General features: G+C 41.9%; 1 long non-coding RNA gene across 1 annotated transcript; it reads left to right on the top strand.

Moving 5' to 3' along the window:
* The first annotated feature begins 538 nt into the window (after positions 1-538).
* Positions 539-9,810, top strand: LOC140199645 (uncharacterized). Its single transcript, XR_011886456.1, has 3 exons — positions 539-612; positions 1,786-2,092; positions 9,775-9,810. It is a non-coding gene; the product is annotated as an uncharacterized lncRNA (long non-coding RNA).
* The last annotated feature ends 10,534 nt before the right edge of the window (positions 9,811-20,344 follow it).

A 20,344-nucleotide genomic window follows, 5' to 3' on the forward strand; every position in this document is an offset into this window, starting at 1 on the left:
TGGCAATGCGAAAGCGGACACGGAATTTCGGTTCGCACTTTCTTCGTTTGAAGTCTGAGATTTTCACTCTGGAGTAGCTTGAGCGAAAACGGGAGCGAGTTGCGAGTACTTTTCACTTTGGAGTAGTGATGATGAAATCTGTGCGAGCCCAAGATGTAGGGTTCTTCTCCTGGTGCAGAGGGAAGGGCCGAAAGGGGAGGGTGTGGTGAGGAATCTCCTCAATTCTTGTAGTATTTAATATAAAACAGGAGAGCGCCATGCGACTGACAACAGCACTAGACCAATATGGAAATCATTAACCATGAATGTAAAGAATGAAAAGATGTGGAACGCTTTATTCTTGTGAATATTTTATTATGAATAGTTAATTTTGCTTTAGAGTTTCTGTGCGAGAGCGGAAACGGGCTGCGAGGATGATCCCTGCGAGAACATATGTAATTGAGAAGAGGAAATCTTGTTGCGTCGTGTTTCACTTGGGCCAATAAAAAGTGAAGCTTAAGCGGAACTCCCATTGTGGGAGGGGACAGAGATAGGGTCGGGGCCTCTGAACTTTTAGCTCCGGAGATTCCGGAGTCGACTTTGCATTATCCATTGTGTGAGTCTGTGGGACAGGTGAGTAGCAGGTAAGATCAGGTACGTTTGGTACCGGGATACTAATGAAATTGCAACTAATGAAATGAAGTAAGGATACAGGATCAGGCGGTGTGTTGTAGCAGCTGATGTGGGAGCTGATGAGACCATTGCGATTCGTGATGACCACATCTGCAACAAGTTTGGGTAAATTTATTATCAAAGTACATATCGTCACTATATGCAATTCTGAGCTCCTCTCTGTATCGCACACGTAATCCTGTATATTTCAATTAGGTCACCTCACAGCCTCCTATGCATCGATAAAACGTGCCCAACCTGGGTCGAGGTTTTTCTGTTCATCAACCCTGTCTACTGCCTGACCACTTATTGTACATGTCAAACCATTATTTGACTTTTTAAACAACGTCATGTTGAAGTTATCAGCGTTAGGTTCTACGTGCCTGGCTCTGGAAGACCTGAGTGGTAGGGAAAGATTAAGTAGGTTAGAGATTTATTCCTTGTAATGTACAAGGTAGAGGGGAGATTTGATAGAGGTATATAAAATTATGAGGGGTATCGCTAGGGTAAATGCAAGCAGGTTTTTTCCATTGAGGTTGGGTGGGACTACAATCAGAGGTCATGGGTTAAGGTTGAAAGATGAAAAGTTTAAGGGGAACATGAGGGGAAACTTCTTTGTTGAGATGGTTGTGAGAGTGTGGAACAAGCCGCCAGCACAACTGGTGCGTGCGAGCTGGATTTCAGTGTTTATGATGGTGGGGGTATGGCGGGCCATGGTCTGGGTTCAGGTCAATGGGGGTAGGCAGTTTAAATGGTTTCGGCATGGACTGGACGGATCGAAGGGCCGCTTTCTTACCTGTACTTTTCTATGACTAAAGGATAAGCCAATTAAGCTTTCGTAGCTTAACAGTGTGCTAAAGACGATGAAACATCACGTTTCACAATATTGTTTCCATCAGTTAGACACTTGTGCTTCAGTCACGAAAGACTCCCGATCAGGCAAGACACTTCTTAGTTTGAGAATTCATCACCATATCTGTATTTCCCTTACAGTAGGATCTAATCTTACCAATAAACTACATCAAATTTTCTGGACTCTTGTGTTCCCTAGTGCACTTGTTGAACCTCAGAATTATTTTTCAATGACTTCACACAATTGAAATAGTTTCTGAAATGCTGCATGTTTTTCTCTAGTTTCAGAAATGCTTGGCTATCTGATTCTGTCGCTGGTACTTTGCTTCCTGTACTGGCGGTGCAGAGACAGGAAACAGATAACAAATATATTTGACAAGCACGTGTACATCACAGGCTGTGACTCTGGCTTTGGAAATCTTCTGGCCCAGCATCTGGACCAGCAGGGATTCCATGTTCTGGCTGCACTGATAAAGCGGGCACGAGGCAGAATAGTGAATATTGCAAGTGTATTTGGAAGGATCAGCCCTGTAAGTGGACCATATTGCATCTCTAAATTTGGTGTAGAAGCCTTCAATGACAGTCTCAGGTGAGTTTGAAATTAAGATGTTCTCCTTGATACTTCTGTTTATGTATCAACATAATAGAGTAGAGTTCTTTTAATCTGGCATTTTGTTTTTCGGGAATCCTGGTGGTTCACTATCCGACTTGCTCCTGCTGCAGGATATCAGCCAGGAACTGAGAGTAGCCAGAGCACCAGGGGCCAGGAAATAGTCATCTTTGCAGCTGGCGTCAGGGACCAGGGTGTTTGTATATGTCCTGCTCCCTTTAGACGCCCTGGATCCACCAGAAATTTTATAAAACAACAATGCAACATATCAAATAAAAGTATGTTTAGGTACTAATAGGAGTAACATCCATTAGGATGATTTAGCAGATGAGTGTGTGTCTGAGGAACTGGCAGGATTTCGGATTTATGGATCATTGCGATCTCTTCTGGGGAAGGTATTACCTGTACAAAAGAGATGGCTTGCACCTAAAACTGAGCAGTCCAATACCCTTGCGGGCTGGTTTGTTCGAACTGTAGGGTTGGGTTTAAACAAATTTGGCAAGGGAATGGAACTGGAGTGATAGTGCTAAGGATTAGGTGGTTGGTTAACAAACAGAGGCAGTGCGTAGTGAGACTGTGAGCAAAGAGGGGCCGATGATAGGGCAAAATTGCAGCCCACAGAACGAGCTGCAGTGTTGACAGGTGGACAAAATCTAAATGGCTGGATACAGGATTGAATATGCACAGTAGACAAAACAAGGTGGAAGAACTTATAGGCTGGCCTGTTGGGGACATGACTGAATTGTGGCTGAAAGAAGATTGTAGCGGAGAGCTTAACGTCCAAGGATACATATTGTATTGAAAGGACACACAGGTAGGCAGAGCAGGCGGTGTGTGGCTCTGTTGGTGGTAAAATGAAATCATATCATTAGAAAGAGGTGACATGGACCAGACGGTGTTGAAACATTGTGCATAGAGCTAAGGCATTCAAAAGTGAAAAGACCCTAATGTGAGCTATATGCAGACCCCCAAGCAGTAGTAAAGATGTGGTCTACAAGTTACTATGGGAGCTAAAAAACACATGTCAACAAGGAACTGTTAGAATACTCAAGGGGGAATTGGGAAAATCGGGTCCCAGAGGGGAATTCGGAGAATGTCCGTGAGATGGCTTTTTAGAGGAGTTTGTGGTGCTCAGCTATTCTGGATTGGGAATTGCACAATTAATTGATTAGAAAGTTCAAGGTAACAGAAACTTTAAGGGCCAGTAATTATGATATGATAGAGGCACGAGAGAGGAGCTGGCAAAAATTGATTGTAAAAGAATTCTGGCAGAGCAGCAATGGCTGGAATTGCAATTCAGAAGGCAACAGAGAATTACATCCCAAAGAAGAAGAGGTACTCTAAATATAGATGACACCACTGTGGTTGACAAGAGAAGTCAAAGGCAACATCAACACGAAAGAGAGGGCATATTATAGAGTAACAATTAGTGGAAAGTTCAAGGATTTGGGGAGCTTATAAAAACAAACAGATGGCAAAGAAAACAGTCATTAAGAAGGAAAAGATGAGATAAGAAGGAAAGCTAGACAATAATATTACAGAGGATACCAAAAGTTTCCTCAGATATATAAAGCGTAAATGAGAGGTGAGAGTAGATACTGGATCACTGGAAAATGATGCGAGAGAGGTAGTGATGGGGGAAGAAGGAAATGGCTGATGAACTGAATGGGTATTTTGCATCAGTCTTCACTGTAGAAGACACTAGCAGTATGTCAGAGGTTTGAGAATGTCAGGGGATAGAAGTGAGTGAAATTGTCATTACGAAGGAGAAAGTTCTTGGGAAACTGAAAGGTCTGAAGGTAGCTAAGTTACCTGGACCAGATGGTATATACCCCAGTATTCTGAAAGAAGTAGCTAAAGAGATTCTGGAGGCATTATTAATGATCATTCAGGAACCAGCTGTTTCTGGCATGGTTTTGGAGGAATGGAAAATTGAAAATGTCACTCTATTCTTCCAGAAGGGAGGAGGCACAATAATGGAAATTGTAGGCCAGTTAGTCTGACCTCAGTGGTTGGGAATGTTGGAATTGATTCTTAAGGATGTAGTTTCAGTGTACTTGGAAACACATGATAAAATAGGCTGCAGTCAGCATGGTGTCCTTAGGTGAAAAACTTCCCTGACAAATCTGTTGGAATTCTTTGAAGAAATAACAAGCAGGATAGATAAAGGAGAATTGGTGGATTTTCTGAAAGCCATTAACGAGTTGCCACACATGTGGCTGCTTCAGAAGTTAAGAGCCCATGGTATTACAGGAAAGATACTTGTGTGGATAAAGCAGTGGTTGATTGGCAAGAAATAGTGGGAATAATGCAAGCTTTTTTCCGGTTGGCTGCCAGTGAGTAGTGGTGTACAACAGGAGTATGTGTTGGGACAGCTTCTTTTTTATGTTATATATCTGTGATTTGTATGACAGAATTGATGGCTTTGTGGCCAGGTTTGCAGATGATATGTAGATACATGGAGGGGCAGGTAGTTTTGAGGAAGATGAGAGGCTACAGAAGGACTTAGACAGATTAAGAGAATGGGCACGAATTGGCAGATGGAATACAGTGTTAGGAAGTGAATTGTCATGCACTTTGGGAGATGAAATAAAAGGGAAGACAATTTTGTAAAAGGAGAGAAAATTTGAGGTGCAAAGGGCCTTGGGAGTCCTCATGCAGGATTCCATAAAGATTAATTTTTTTGTTTGAGTCTGTTGTGAGGAAGGAAAACGTAATGTTAACATTCATTTCGAGAGGACTAGAATATAAAGCAAGGATGTAATTTTGAGGTTTTATGAACTATTGGTGAGGCCTCACTTGGTGTACTGTGAGCAGTTTTGGGCCCCTTATCTAAGAAAGAATTTGCAGATATTGGAGAGGGTTCAAAGAAGGTTCACAAAAATGATTCTGGGATTGAAAGGTTTGTCATATGAGGAGTGTTTGCTGGCTCCAGATGTCTATTCACTGAAATTCAGAAGATTGAGGGGTGATCTCATTGAAACATTGACTGTTGAAGGGCCTGGACAGGAAGTATGTGGAGACGTTTCCTGTGGTGGAGGAGTCTAAGACTAGGGGACACAGCCTCAGAATAGAGGAACGTCCATTTAGAACAGAGATGAGGAGGAATTTCGTTAGCCAGAGAGTGGTTAATCTGTGGAATTCATTGCCTTGTGGCTGTGGAGGCCAGATGGCTGGGAACACTTAAGACAGAAAACTCAACCAGAAATAGCGACTGTACACCTTTCCATAGATGCTGGCTGGCATGCTGTGTTCCTTAGGCATTTTGTGTGTGTTACCTTTTTTTTTACAAACATCGTTCTGTATTTTATTTTCATTTTAAAACTTTATTGTTTGTAAATCACCTGGAATTACATCGTCTGTTGGAGAACGCTCTATAAATATGTTATTATTATTATTCCTTCACAAAAGATTGACTGGTTCTCCTCATAGCCTATCATTTAAAGCAGCATTGTTTTACGTAAAATAAAAAAGGGCAAAGCAAACAAAAGCCATAAGACCATAAGACAAAAGAGCAGAAGTAGGCCATTTGGCCCATCGAGTATGCTCCGCCATTTTATCATGAGCTGATCCATTCTCCTATTTAGACCCACTCCCCCGCCTTCTCACCATAACCTTTGATGCCCTGGCTACTCAGATACCTATCAATCTCTGCCTTAAATACACCCAATGACTTGGCCTCCACTGCTGCCCGTGGCAACAAATTCCATAGATTCACCACCCCCTGACTAAAAAAATTTCTTCGCATTTCTGTTCTGAATGGGTGCCCTTCAATCCTTAAGTCATGCCCCCTTGTACTAGACTCCCCCATCATGGGAAACAACTTTGCCACATCCACTCTGTCCATGCCTTTCAACATTCGAAATGTTTCTATGAGGTCTCCCCTCATTCTTCTGAACTCCAAGGAATACAGTCCAACAGCGGACAAACATTCCTCATATGTTAACCCTCTCATTACCGGAATCATTCTAGTGAATCTTCTCTGTACCCTCTCCAATGTCAGCACATTCTTTCTTAAATAAGGAGACCAAAGCTGTCCATAGTACTCCAAGTGAGATCTCACCAGCGCCTTATAGAGCCTCAACATCACATCCCTGCTCCTATACTCTATTCCTCTAGAAATGAATGCCAACATTGCATTCGCCTTCTTCACTACTGACTCAACTTGGAGGTTAACTTTAAAGGTATCCTGTATGAGGACTCCCAAATCCTGTTGCATCTCAGAACTTTGAATTCTTTCCCCATTTAAATAATAGTCTGCCCGTTTATTTTTTCTGCCAAAGTGCATAATCATACACTTTCCAACATTGTACTTCATTTGCCACTTCTCTGCCCATTCTTCCAATCTATCCAAGTCTCTCTGCAGACTCTCCATTTCCTCAGCACTACCGGCCCCTCCACTTATCTTCATATCGTCAGCAAACTTAGCCACAAAGCCATCTATTCCATAATCCAAATCATTGATGTACAATGTAAAAAGAAGCGGTCCCAACACTGATCCCTGTGGAACACCACTGTTAACCGGCAGCCAACCAGAATAGGTTCCCTTTATTCCCACTCTCTGTTTCCTACCAATCAGCCAATGCTCTAACCACGTATGTAACTTTCCAGTAATTCCATGGGCTCTTATCTTAAGTAGCCTCATGTGTGACACCTTGTCAAAGGCCTTCTGAAAATCCAAATATACAACATCCACTGCATCTCCCATGTCTAGCCTACTGGTAATTTCCTCAAAAAATTGTCATAGGTTTGTCAGGCAGGATTTTCCTTTAAGGAATCCATGCTGAGCTGCCTATCTTGTCATATGCCTCCAGGTACTCTGCAACCTCATCCTTGACAATCGACTCCAACAACTTCTGAACCACCAATGTCAAGCTAGCAGGTCTATAATTTCCTTTTTGCTTCCTTGCCCCCTCCTTAAATAGCGGAGTGACATTTGCAATCTTCCAGTCTTCCGGAACCATGCCAGAATCTATCGACTTTTGAAAGATCATCGCTAATGCCTCCTCAATCTCCACAGCTACTTCCTTCAGAACACGAGGGTGCATTCCATCTGGTCCAGGAGATTTATCTACCTTTAGCCTATTCAGCTTCCTGAGTACTTTCTCTGTCGTAATTGTGACTGCGCACACTTCTCTTCCCTGCCACCCTTGAGTGTCCGGTATACTGCTGATGTCTTCCTCAGTGAAGACTGATGCAAAATACTCATTCAGTTCCTCTGCCATCTCCTCATCTCCCATTACAATTTCTCCAGCATCATTTTCTATCGGTCCTATATCTACTCTCACCTGTCTTTTACTCTTTATATACTTGAAAAAGCTTTTAGTATCCTCTTTGATATTATTTGCTAGCTTCCTTTCATAGTTAATCTTTTCTGTCTTAATGACCTTCTTGGTTTCCTTTTGTAAGGTTTTAAAACTTACTAATCCTCTGTATTCCCACTAATTTTTGCTTCCTTGTATGCCCTCTCCTTTGCTTTAACTTTGGCTTTGACTTCTCTTGTCAACCACGGTTGCATCCTTTTTCCACTCGAAAGCTTCTTCTTTGTTGGAATATACCTGTCTTGCACATTCCTCGTTTCTCACATAAACTCCAGCCACTGCTGCTCTGCTGTCTTTCCCACCAGTGTCCCTTTCCAGTCAACTTTGGCCAGATCCTCTCTCATGCCACTGTAATTTCCTTTACTCCACTGAAATACCGACACATCAGATTTCGGCTTCTCTTTTTCTAATTTCACAGTGAACTCAATCATGTTATGATCACTGCCTCCATGATGGAATATAGTGTCAGGAAGTGTATGGTCTTACACTTTGGAAGAAGAAATAAAGGCATAGATTATTTTTCTAAATGAGCAGAAAAATCAAAAATTTAGAAGTACAAAGGGAATTGGGAATCCTTTGCAGGTTTCCCTGAAGGTTACCTTGCAGGTGAGTTGGTGGTATGGAAGGCAAATGCAATGTTAGCAGTCATTTCAAGAAGACTAGAATATAAAAGCAATACTGTAATGTTGTTCAGACTGCACTTGGGATATTGAGAATAGTTAGGGCTCCTTATCAAAGGAAGGATATGCTGTCTTTGGAGGGGATCCAGAAGAGGTTCACAGGAATGAGTGATCCTGGCAATGAAAAGGTTCATGCATGAAGAGCATCTGATAGGTTTGGACTTGTACTCCATGCCAGGACCACCAGACCCAAAACAGTTACTTTCCCCAAGCAGTAAGGCTGATCAACACCTCCTCCCACTAACCCACCCCTCCAAACCCACTTCTGCATTACCTATCTCCTGTCACAGTCACCTTCTGTACAGACATTCCTGTACCTTGTGTCACTTTATGTACATGTCAATCTATACTTATAGTTATTGTGTTTTCTATTGTCATTTTTTTTTTATCTTAGTGTGTCCTTATGCATTGCCTCAGATCTAGAGGAACAATATACTCGTGGACTGGAAATGACATTAAACAATCTTGAATCTCGAAACTGCCATGCCTTCGTTGTAATTGCACTTGCATGCTAGGCCCAGGACACATCCTCTAACATGATAACACCAAGGAATTTAAAGATATTGATCCTCTCCACCTTTGCATTATGGACGGCTGTGAAGTGTACGAATTTCAGGTTGTATTTGTAAACATTCTCTGATTTTAAAGGATCCAAAATTAAATACCTCTCCAATAAGGACAGGCTCATGAGCCTTCGGTTTCCTCTTCCTTTTGTCAATGATCAGCTCGTTGGTTTGGCTGACTTTGAAGGAGAGATTACTGTTATGGCACCATTCAACCAGATTTTTAATCTCCCTCTTATCTGGTGATTTGTCAAGTGACAGTGGTGTTGTCAGCAAACGTAAATATGGTATTGGAGCTGTGCTTAGCCTCACAGTCAGAAGTGTAAAGCGAATAGAACTGGTAGTGAAGCACACAGCATTGTGGTGCACCTGTGGAGATTGTGGAGCAGATGTTGTTGCCAACTGGAACGGATCAGGGTCTGCACGTGAGGAAATCGGGGACCTAATTGCACAAGGAGATATTGAGGTCAATGTCTTGAAGCTCATTGATGAGCTTGCAGTGGATGATAATATTGAATGCTGAGCTGTAGCCAATGAAGAGCATCCTGATGTATGTACCATCGCTGTCTAGATGATTAAAGAGCCAATAAAATGGCATCTGCTGTTGACCTGTCTTGCTGGTAGGCAAATTGGAGCAGAACCAAGTCACTTCTCAGTCAGGAGTTGATATGTTTCATTACCAACCTCATAAACCACTTCATCACAGTGGATCTACTGTAAGTGTAACTGCTTGATATTCATCGAGGCAGGTTACCACATTCTTCTTGACCACTGGTATGACTGAAGCCTGTTTGAAACAAATAGGGACCTCAGGTTGCCTTAAGTTTAATGACAGTTAGAATTTTGGCCGGCTATGTTATTTTTATGACCTTGCACAGCTTCATTTCAAGTTCAAAGTATATTTGATTATCAGAGTACACATATATTACAACATACAGTGGTATGCAAAAGTTCGGCCACCCCTGGTCAAAATGTCTGTTATTGTGAACAGCTAAGCGAGTAAAAGATGACCTGATTTCCAAAAGGCATAAGGTTAAAGATGACACATTTCTTTGATATTTTGAGCAAGATTACTTTTTTATTTCCATCTTTTACAGTTTCAAAATAACAAAAAAGGAAAAGGGCACAAAGCAGAAGTTTGAGCACCCTGCATGGTCAGTACTTAGTAATACCCTCTTTGGCAAGTATCACAGCTTGTAAACGCTCTCTGTGCTAGTTAAGAGTCTTTCAATTTTTGTTTTGGGGGAATTTCACCCATTCTTCCTTGCAAAAGGCTTCTAGTTCTGTGAGATTCTTGGGCTGTCTTGCATGCACTGCTCTTTTGAGGTCTAGCCACAGATTCTTGATGATGTTTAGGTCGGGGGACTGTGAGGGCCATGGCAAAACCTTCAGCTTACGTCTCTTGAGGTAGTCCATTGTGGATTTTGAAGTGTGTTTAGCATCATTATCCTGTTGTAGAAGCCATCCACTTTTCATCTTCAGCTTTTTTTTACAGACAGTGTGATGTTTGCTTCCAGAATTTAGACCATAAGACCATTAGACAAAGCAGCAGAAGTCAGCCATTCGTCCCATCGAGTCTGCTCCGCCATTTTATCATGAGCTGATCCATTCTCCCATTTAGTCCCACTCCCCCGCCTTCTCACCATAACCTTTGATGCCCTGGCTACTCAGATACCTATCAATCTCTGCCTTAAATACACCCAATGACTTGGCCTCCACTGCTGCCCGTGGCAACAAATTCCATAGATTCACCACCCTCTGGCTATAAGAATTTCTTCACATTTCTGTTCTGAATGGGCGCCCTTCAATCCTTAAGTCATGCCTTCTCGTACTAGACTCCCCCATCATGGGAAATAACTTTGCCACATCGGCTCAGTCCATGCCTTTTAACATTTGAAATGTTTCTATGAGGTCTCCCCTCATTCTTCTAAGCTCCAAGGAATACAGTCCAAGAGCGGACAAACATTCCTCATATGTTAACCCTCTCATTCCCGGAATCATTCTCGTGAATCTTCTCTGTACCCACTCCAATGTCAGCACATCCTTTCTTAAATAAGGAGACCAAAACTGCCCACAGTACTCCAAGTGAGGTCTCACCAGCGTCTCACTTTGCTGGTACTTAATTGAATCCATTTTTCCCTCCACCAGTGAAATGCTCCTTGTGCCACTGGCTGCAACACAAGCCCAAAGCATGATCAATCCAGCCCCTTGTTTAACAGTGAACCATATAACCATATAACAATTACAGCACGGAAACAGGCCATCTCGGCCCTTCTAGTCCATGCCGAACTCTTACTCTCACCTAGTCCCACCGACCTGCACTCAGCCCATAACCCTCCATTCCTTTCCTGTCCATATAGCTGTCCAATTTAACTTTAAATGACAACATCGAACCTGCCTCAACCACTTCTGCTGGAAGCTCATTCCACACAGCCACTACTCTCTGAGTAAAGAAGTTCCCCCTCATGTTACCCCTAAACTTTTGCCCTTTAACTCTCAACTCATGTCCTCTTGTTTGAATCTCCCCCACTCTCAATGGAAAAAGCCTATCCACGTCAACTCTATCTATCCCCCTCATAATGTTAAATACCTCTATTGAGTCCCCCCTCAACCTTTTACGCTCCAAACAATAAATACCCAACTTGTTCAACCTTTCTCTGTAACTTAGGAGATGAATCCCAGGTAACATTCTATTAAATCTTCTCTGTACTCTCTCAATTTTGTTGACACCTTTCCTATAATTTGGTGACCAGAACTGTACACAATACTCCAAATTTGGTCTTACCAATGACTTGTACAATTTCAACATTACATCTCAACTCCTATACTCAATGCTCTGATTTATAAAGGCCAGCATACCAAAAGCTTTCTTCACCACCCTATCCACATGAGATTCCACCTTCAGGGAACAATGCATTATTATTCCTAGGTCCCTCTGTTCTACTGCATTCTTCAATGTCCTACCATTTACCATATATGTCCTATTTTGATTAGTCCTACCAAAATGTAACACCTCACGTTTATCAGCATTAAACTCCATCTGCCATCTTTCAGCCCACTCTTCTAACTGGACCAAATCTCTCTGCAACTTTGAAAACCTGCTTCATTATCCACAACTTCATCTATCCTAGTATCACCTGCATACTTACTCATCCAATTTACCATCCCATTATTCAGATCATTAATGTATATGACAAACAACATTGGACCCAGTACAGATCCCTGAGGCAAACCACTAGTCACCAATCTGCCAAACAGTTATCCACTACTGCTCTCTGGCGTCTCCCATCCAGCCACTGCTGAATCCATTTTACTACTTCAATATTAATACCTAACGATTGAACCTCCTTAACTAACCTTCTGTGTGGAACCTTGTCAAAGGCCTTACTGAAGTCCACATAGACAATATCCACTACTTTACCCTCGTCAACTTTCCTAGTAACCTCTTCAAAAAATTCAATAAGATCTGTCACACATGACCTTCCACGCACAAATCCATGTTGACTGTTCCTAATCAGACCCTGTCTATCCAGATAATTATATATACCATCTCTAAGAATACTTACTATCAATTTACCCACCATTGACGTCAAACTCATAGGCCAATAATTGCTAGGTTTACTCTTAGAACCCTTTTTAAACAATGGGACCACATGAGCAGTACACCAATCCTCCGGCACCATCCCCGTTTCTAATGACATTTGAAATATTTCTGTCAGAGCCCCTGCTATTTCGGCACTAATTTCCCTCAAGGTCCTAGGGAATATCCTGTCTGGACCCGGAGACTTATCCACTTTTATATTCCTTAAAAGTGCCAGTATTTCCTCTTCTTTAATCATCATAGTTTTTGTAACTACGCTACTTGTTTTCCTTACTTTACACAATTCAATATCCTTCTCCTTTGTGAATACTGAAGAAAAGAAATTGTTCAAAATTTCCCCCATCTCTTTTGGCTCCACACATAGCCGTCCACTCTGATTCCCTAAGGGACCAATTTTATCCCTCACTATCCTTTTGCTATTAATATAACTGTAGAAACCCTTTGGATTTATTTTCAACTTACTTGCCAAAGCAACCTCATATCTTCTTTTAGCTTTTCTAATTTCTTTCTTCAGATTCTTTTTACATTCTTTATATTCCTCGAACACCTCATTTACTCCAAGCTGCCTATATTTATTGCAGACCTCTCTCTTTTTCCGAACCAAGTTTCCAATATCCCTTGAAAACCATGGCTCTCTCAAACTTTTAACCTTTCCTTTCAACCTAACAGGAACATGAAGATTCTGTACCCTCAAAATTTCACCTTTAAATAACCTCCATTCCTCTATTACATCCTTCCCATAAAACAAATTGTCCCAATCCACTCCTTCTAAATCCTTTCACATCTCCTCAAAGTTAGCTTTTCTCCAATCAAAAATCTCAACCCTGGGACCAGTCCTATCCTTCTCCATAATTATATTGAAACTAAAGGCATTGTGATCACTGGACCCGAAGTGCTCCCCAACACATACCTCTGTCACCTGACCTACCTCATTCCCTAACAGGAGATCCAACACTGCCCCTTCTCTAGTTGGTACCTCTATGTATTGCTGCAAAAACTATTTTGCGCCCATTTTACAAACTCCAGTCCCTCCAGCCCTTTAACAGAATGGGTTTCCCAGTCTATGTGTGGAAAATTAAAATCTCCCACAATCACAACCTTGTGCTTACCGCAAATATCTGCTATCTCCTTGCAAATTAGCTCCTCCAATTCTTTCTCCCCATTAGGTGGTCTATAATACACCCCTGTAAGTGTTACTACACCTTTCCAATTCCTCAATTTCACCCAAATAGCCTCCCTAGATGAGTCCTGCCAAAGCACCGCTGTAGTATTTTCTCTGACAAGCAATGCAACACCTCCCCCTCTTGCCCCTTCGATTCTATCACACCTGAAGCAACTAAATCCAGGAATATTTAGTTGCCAATCACACCCCTCCTGCAGCCATGTTTCACTAATAGTTACATCATATTTCCAGGTATCCAGTTGGAGAGGTATTTTTTTCATGAAATTCTGCACCCTTTTTTTTCCAAAAACACCTTTGCTCAATGCGGCCAAAAATTTCTATTTTAACTTCATCAGTCCACAGGACCTGTTTCTAAAATGCATCAGGCTTGTTTAGATGTTCCTTTGCAAACTTCTGATGCTGAATTTTGTGGTGAGGACAAAGGAAGGGTTTTCTTCTGTGACTGTTCCATGAAGGTCATATTTGTGCAGGTGTTGCTGCACAGTAGAACAGTGCACCACCACTCCAGAGTCTGCTAAATCTTCCTGAAGGTCTTTTGCAGTCAAATGGGGGTTTTGATTTGCCTTTCTAGCAATCCTGCGAGCAGTTCTCTCGGAAAGTTTTCTTAGTCTTCCAGACCTCAACTTCACCTCCACCGTTCCTGTTAAGTGCCATTTCTTAATTACATTACGAACTGAGAAAACGGCTACCTGAAAAAGCTTTTCTATCTTCTTATAGACTCATCCTGCTTTGTGGGCATCATTTATTTTAATTTTTAGAGTGCTAGGCAGCTGCTTAGGGGAGCCCATGGCTGCTAATTGTTCGGACAAGGTTTGAGGAGTCAGGGTATTTATAAAGCTTAGAAACTTGCATCACCTGGCCTTTCCTAATGATGAGTGTGAACAAGCCATAGCCCTAACAAGCTAATTAAGGTCTGAGGCCTTGGTAAAAGTTATCTGAGAGCTCAAATCTCTTGGGGTGCCCAAACTTTTGCATGGTGCTTCTTTCCTTTTTTTCAATCTAAAATTGTACAAAACAAAAATAATACACTAATCTTGCTTAAAATGTTGAAAAGAATGTTTGATCTTTAACTTTATGATTTTTGGAGATCAGTTCATCTTCTACTCACTTAACTATTCACAGTAACAGAAATTTTGACCAGGGGTGCCCAAACCTTTGCATGCCACTTCACAACCCTGAGATTCATTTTCCTGCGGGTTTACTCAGCAAATCTATAGAATAGAAACTAGAACAGGGTCAATGAAAGATCAGCCAGAGTGCAGAAAACAACAAACTGTGCAGATGCAAATTTAGCTAGCAAGGGCTTCAAATCTCTGTTAAAGCTAAAGTAATCCCATCTCTTGCCTATCTCAATGAACTGGAGTATATCACAACCAGCTCCAAGGACTTTCCCACCCTCATGTTCTTTAAGAGATCCAACACTACACGTCACACTGATCTCCCTGACCTCCACGGTAAATACCGAAGCCAAGTATTCATTTTGGATCTCATCTATCTCATCTGCTTCCCTCCTTTATCCTTGACTGGTCCTACCTGCTCTGATACTCTGAGTTAAATCATATTGCTCTTGCTGTATGTGCAGAATGTTTTGAGATTTTTTTAATCCAACTTGTAAGGACTTCTCATTAGTCCTGCCTGTCATTCTCCCAATTACCCACTTGAGTGTTTTTTTTGGCTTCTTTATAACTCTCAAGGGCTCCATTTGATTTTAGTTTCTTAAGCCTTGCAGACAATTCTTTTTAAAATACATACCAGTTAATAGGTTAATTGATTATTGTAAATTCCTGTGTGATTAGGCTAGAGTAAAATAGGAGGAATTTTGGGCAGCCTGGCTCAGAAGGGCCTGTTCTGCACTGCATTGATAAATAAGTCAATAAATACGTTTTGGGAAAGTTAAAATCACACATGAAAATAGCCCTGTTGTTTTTTACACTGTTCCCTGAACTATCTGACCATCTAGCAATTCGGAAATCTGTAGTATAATACTACCTTTCCTATTTTTGAGCTACTGTGCTATGTAATGAATTGAGGCTGAAGTTATGGTCTGCTCTGGGCTTCTTGTCAGAAGACTCGCATTCTAAATGCTATTTGCTTACTTTTATTGTTAGTAGGATTTGGTGTTTTTTCTTCTCACTTCTTCTCTCTCTGTCTGCGAATTGGGTGTTTGTCGTTTTTTTATGGGTTCTTCCGGGTTTCTTTGTTTTGTGGCTGCCTGTAAGGAGGCAAATGTCAAGGTTGTATAATGCATACATTTATAGTAAATGTACTTTGAACTTTGAACCTCAGACTTGGCAGTGTGGCGCTCCATTATGTTCCTTCTGAGAAGAGCTGTGATTTTGTTCCTGATTACCAGTCCAACTCTCCTCCGCTGCCCCCACCCCACAACCTTTACCTCCCTCACTATCTTTTTCTAAAACTTCAAAATCCTTGTAGATTGAGCATTCATTCCCATTACCCTGTCAACCAAGACTCTGTTGTGGCTACATCATGGTTCCATTTAGTGATCCAACCTTCAAGTTCATCACCTTTACTCTTCATTCTTCAAGCTTTAAAATAAACACACTTCAAACTGTCCATCCCATCTTGTCTATTACTTCGTTCCTGCCTGTTCTACTTTTTCAGATTTACTGCTCATGACATCTACCTAGCTCTCAATCTTTCCACTTTCTGACCTGCTGTGCTGGTTTCCATTCCACTGCCAAACTCGTTCCAAACCCTCCGAAATAAGTACTGAAGTTCCAACGTTCAAAGTACATTTATTATCAAAATGTGCACATATAATACAACCTTGAGATTCATCTCACAGGCAGCCACAAAACGAGAAACCCCAAAGAACCCGTTAAAAATCATTAACAAATAGTGAACCTTGCAGCCAGGATGTTGATTCCTTTCCATTTAAGGTGCCACCCATCCCTCTCAAACATAGAACATAGAACATAGGACAGTACAGCACAGGAACAGCCATTCAACCCCCAACATTGTGGTGACCCAGCTAACGAAACAAATCAAAACCACCAAAACCTAATCCCTCCTACCTACACCATGTCCGTATCCCTCCATTTTCCTTACATCCATGTACCTATTCAAACATCTCTTAAAAGTCTCTAATGTATTTGCCTCTACCACCATTGATTACAGGAAGCACACTCCAGGCATCCACCACTCTCTCAGTAAGAAACTTACCCCTCACATCCCCCTTGAATCCACACCCTCTCACCTTCAATGCATGCCCTCTGGTATTAGACATTTCAACCCTGGGAAGAAGATACCCTCACTCCACTCAATCTATGCCCCTCCTAAACATCTATCAGATCTCCACTCAGCCTCTGGCATTCCAGAGAAAACAACCCAAGTTTATCCAGCCTCTCGTTATAGCACATGCAGTCTAAACTAGGCAGCATCCTGGTCAATCTCTTCTGCACCCTTTCCAATGCCTCAATATCCGTCCTGTCATGAGCGACCAGAACTGTATACAATACTCCAGATGTATAACCAGGGTTTTATTAAGTTGCAACGTAACCTCCTGACTTTTGAACTCAGTGCCTTGACGAATAAAAGCAAGCACTCCATAAGTCATCTTAACCACCTTATCGACCTGTGTAACCACTTTCAAGCAGCTATGAACTTGGTTGCTAAGATGACTCTGCTCACCCTAGGAGAGCTTCCCGTGATTGTGTGGAGGCACAGAATGCATTTTTTCTGATTTTCACCAAAAGCAACTTATGAATGTCTGTAAAAAGTAGAACCTATTTGTGACTCAGGGAATTAGAGTAAATAATCCTTACCTTTTTTTCTCTCTCTTGCTCTCGCTATCTCAGTACTTCTTGCAGCAAATGTTTTCCCTAATTTTAAGTGGGCTGTGGTGTACTGCACACACATACGTTGTGAACATTATACTTTCAAATGTTGGAAAATGGAAGCTTTCTTCAATTCTGTCCTCCCCCAGCTTTTTTTTCCATGTCTGAACTGCAGGACTGTGAACGTACTTGGTCAGCTGAAGAGTGTTAAACTGTTGGATTGCTACTGGACTTGGTGAGCCAGCCAACAGATTGTTTGTTTCTGACAAAATGAGTATCTTAGCAGGGCTAATGCAATCTTTCAGAAGCAGTCTCCACCCAAAAATTGCATTTCATGCACTTGACATTGTACGCTCTTTTGTAATATGAAGCAGCCATTTAAACTCCATAATTTTCAAATGTTTCTTGCACTTATGTAAACACATAAAAGCAATCATGACAAAGAAACATCAATGGCCATGTTTCATTAGAAATTTGTGGGGATTACGTATATCACCAAAGACTCAAGCAAATTTCGACAAATGTACCGTCGACAGCATCCTGCCTAGTTGCATCACCATCTGGTATGGAGATGCCAATGCACAAATTTGTCAGAGGCATCAGAGGAGTGTAGATTCAGTCAGTTCCATCACAGCCACAAACGTCCTCACCATTGAGGCTATCTTCCAAAGGGGCTGTCACAGGAAGGTACCATTCATCACAAACGACCCTCACCATCCAGTTATGTCCTTTGCTCATTACTACCATCAGAGATGAGGTACAGGAGCCTGAATGCCCAACAGCAAAGTTTTTGGAACAACTTCATTTATAAGAAAATCAGATATAGCAGCAGAATCGTCGAGTCTGCTCTGCCATTTCATCATGGCTGATCCATTTTTCTTCTAAGCCCCAGTCTCCTGCCTTCCTCCATATCTCTTCATGCCCTCACCAATCAAGAATCAATAGACAGTAGACAATAGACAATAGGTACAGGAGTAGGCCATTCGGCCCTTTGAGCCAGCACCATTCACTGTGATCATGGCTGATCATCCACAATCAGTATCCAGTTCCTGCCTTATCCCCAGAACCTTTGATTCCGCTCTCTTTAAGAGCTCTATCCATCTCTTTCTTGGAACCATCCAGAGACTTGACCTCCACAGCCTTCTGGGGCAGAGCATTCCACATATCCACCACTCTCTGGGTGAAAAAGTTTTTCCTTAACTCTGTTCTAAATGGCCTACCCCTTATTCTTAAACTGTGGCCTCTGGTTCTGGACTCACCCATCAGCGGGAACATGCTTCCTGCCTCCAGCGTGTCCAATCCTTTAATAATCTTATATGTTTCAATAAGATTCCCTCTCAGCCTTCTAAGTTCCAGAGTATACAAGCCCAGTTGCTCCAATCTTTTGACATATGACAGTCCCGCCATCCCGGGAATTAACCTTGTGAACCTACGCTGCACTCCCTCAATAGCAAGAACGTCCTTCCTCAAATTTGGAGACCAAAACTGCACACAGTACTCCAGCTGTGGTCTCACCAGGGCCCTGTACAGCTGCAGAAGGACCTCTTTGCTCTTATACTCAGTTCCGCTTGTTATGAAGGCCAGCATGCCATTAGCTTTCTTCACTGCCTGCTGTACTTGCATGCTTGCTTTCAGTGACTGACGTACAAGAACACCTAGATCTCGTTGTACTTCTTCTTTTCCTAACTTGACTCCATTTAGATAATAATCTGCCTTCCTGTTCTTACCACCAAAGTGGATAACCTCACATTATCCACATTAAACTGCATCTGCCATGCATCTGCCCACTCACCCAGCATTTTCATAACATCCTCCTCACAATTCACACTGCCACCCAGCAGAATCCATCAACGTCTGCCTTCAATATGCATATAAACTTCACCTCCACAGCTGCCTGTGGCAAAGAATTCCACAGATTCACTACTCTCTGGCTAAAGAAATTCCTTCTCGTCTCTGTTCTAAAAGGACGCATCTGTATTCTGAGGGTGTGGCCTTTGGTCTTGGAGGCACTCCGACCATAGACAACATCCTCTCCACATCCACTCTGTCAAGACATTTCACCATTCAATAGGTTTCAATTGAGGCACCTCCTCATTCTTCTGAATTCCAGTGAATACAGACCCAGAGCCATCAAATGCTCCTCATATGAATCCCGGAATAATTTTTGTAAACCTCTTTTGAACCCTGTTTTGTTTCAGCACATCCTTTCTAGGATAAGGGGCCCACAACTACTCACAAAACTCCAAGTGAGGCCTCACCAGTGCTTTATAAAGTCTCAACATTACATCCTTGCTTATATATTCTGGTCCTCTTGAAATGAATGATAACATTGCATTTGCCTTCCTTACCACAGACTCACCCTGCAAATTAACCTTTTGGTAATCCTGCACAAGGACTCCCAAATATCTTTGTGCCTCAGATCTTTGTATTTTTTCTCCATTTAGAAAATAGTCAACCATTCATTTCTTCAACCAGCATGCATGACCACACACTTCCTGACACTGTATTCCATCTGCCATTTATTTGCCCATTCTCCTCATCTATCCAAGTCATTCTGTAGCCTCTCTATATTTCCAAAACTACTTGCCCCTCCACCTATCTTCGTATAGTCTGAAACTTTACAACAAAGCCGTTAATTCCATGACCCAAATCATTGACATGTATCGGAAAAAGAATCCGTCCCAACACAGACTCTCGTGGAACAACACTAGTTACTGGCAGCCACCCAGAAAAGGCTCCCTTTATTCCTACTCTTTATTCTTACCGGCCAACAGCAACGCTTTATCCATGGTAGAATCTTTCCTGTAATACCATGGGATCGTAGATTGTTAAGCAGCATCTAGTATGGCACCTTCTCAAAGGCCTTCTGAAAATTCAAGTACACAACATCAACCAATTCTCCTCTGTCCAACCTAATTGTTATTTCTTCAAAAACTTCCAACAGATTTGACCCTTCTGCTATCAGATTTCTGAATCGTCCATGAGCCTACCTCACTATTCCTCTTTTATACTCATTTATTTATTTATATTAATTGTAACTCATAGTAATATAAGGCCAGAACGCATGGGAGCAGAATTAGGCTACT

This window comes from Mobula birostris, chromosome 6 (genome assembly GCF_030028105.1).
Source record: "Mobula birostris isolate sMobBir1 chromosome 6, sMobBir1.hap1, whole genome shotgun sequence".
Taxonomy (NCBI): Eukaryota; Metazoa; Chordata; class Chondrichthyes; order Myliobatiformes; family Myliobatidae; genus Mobula; species Mobula birostris.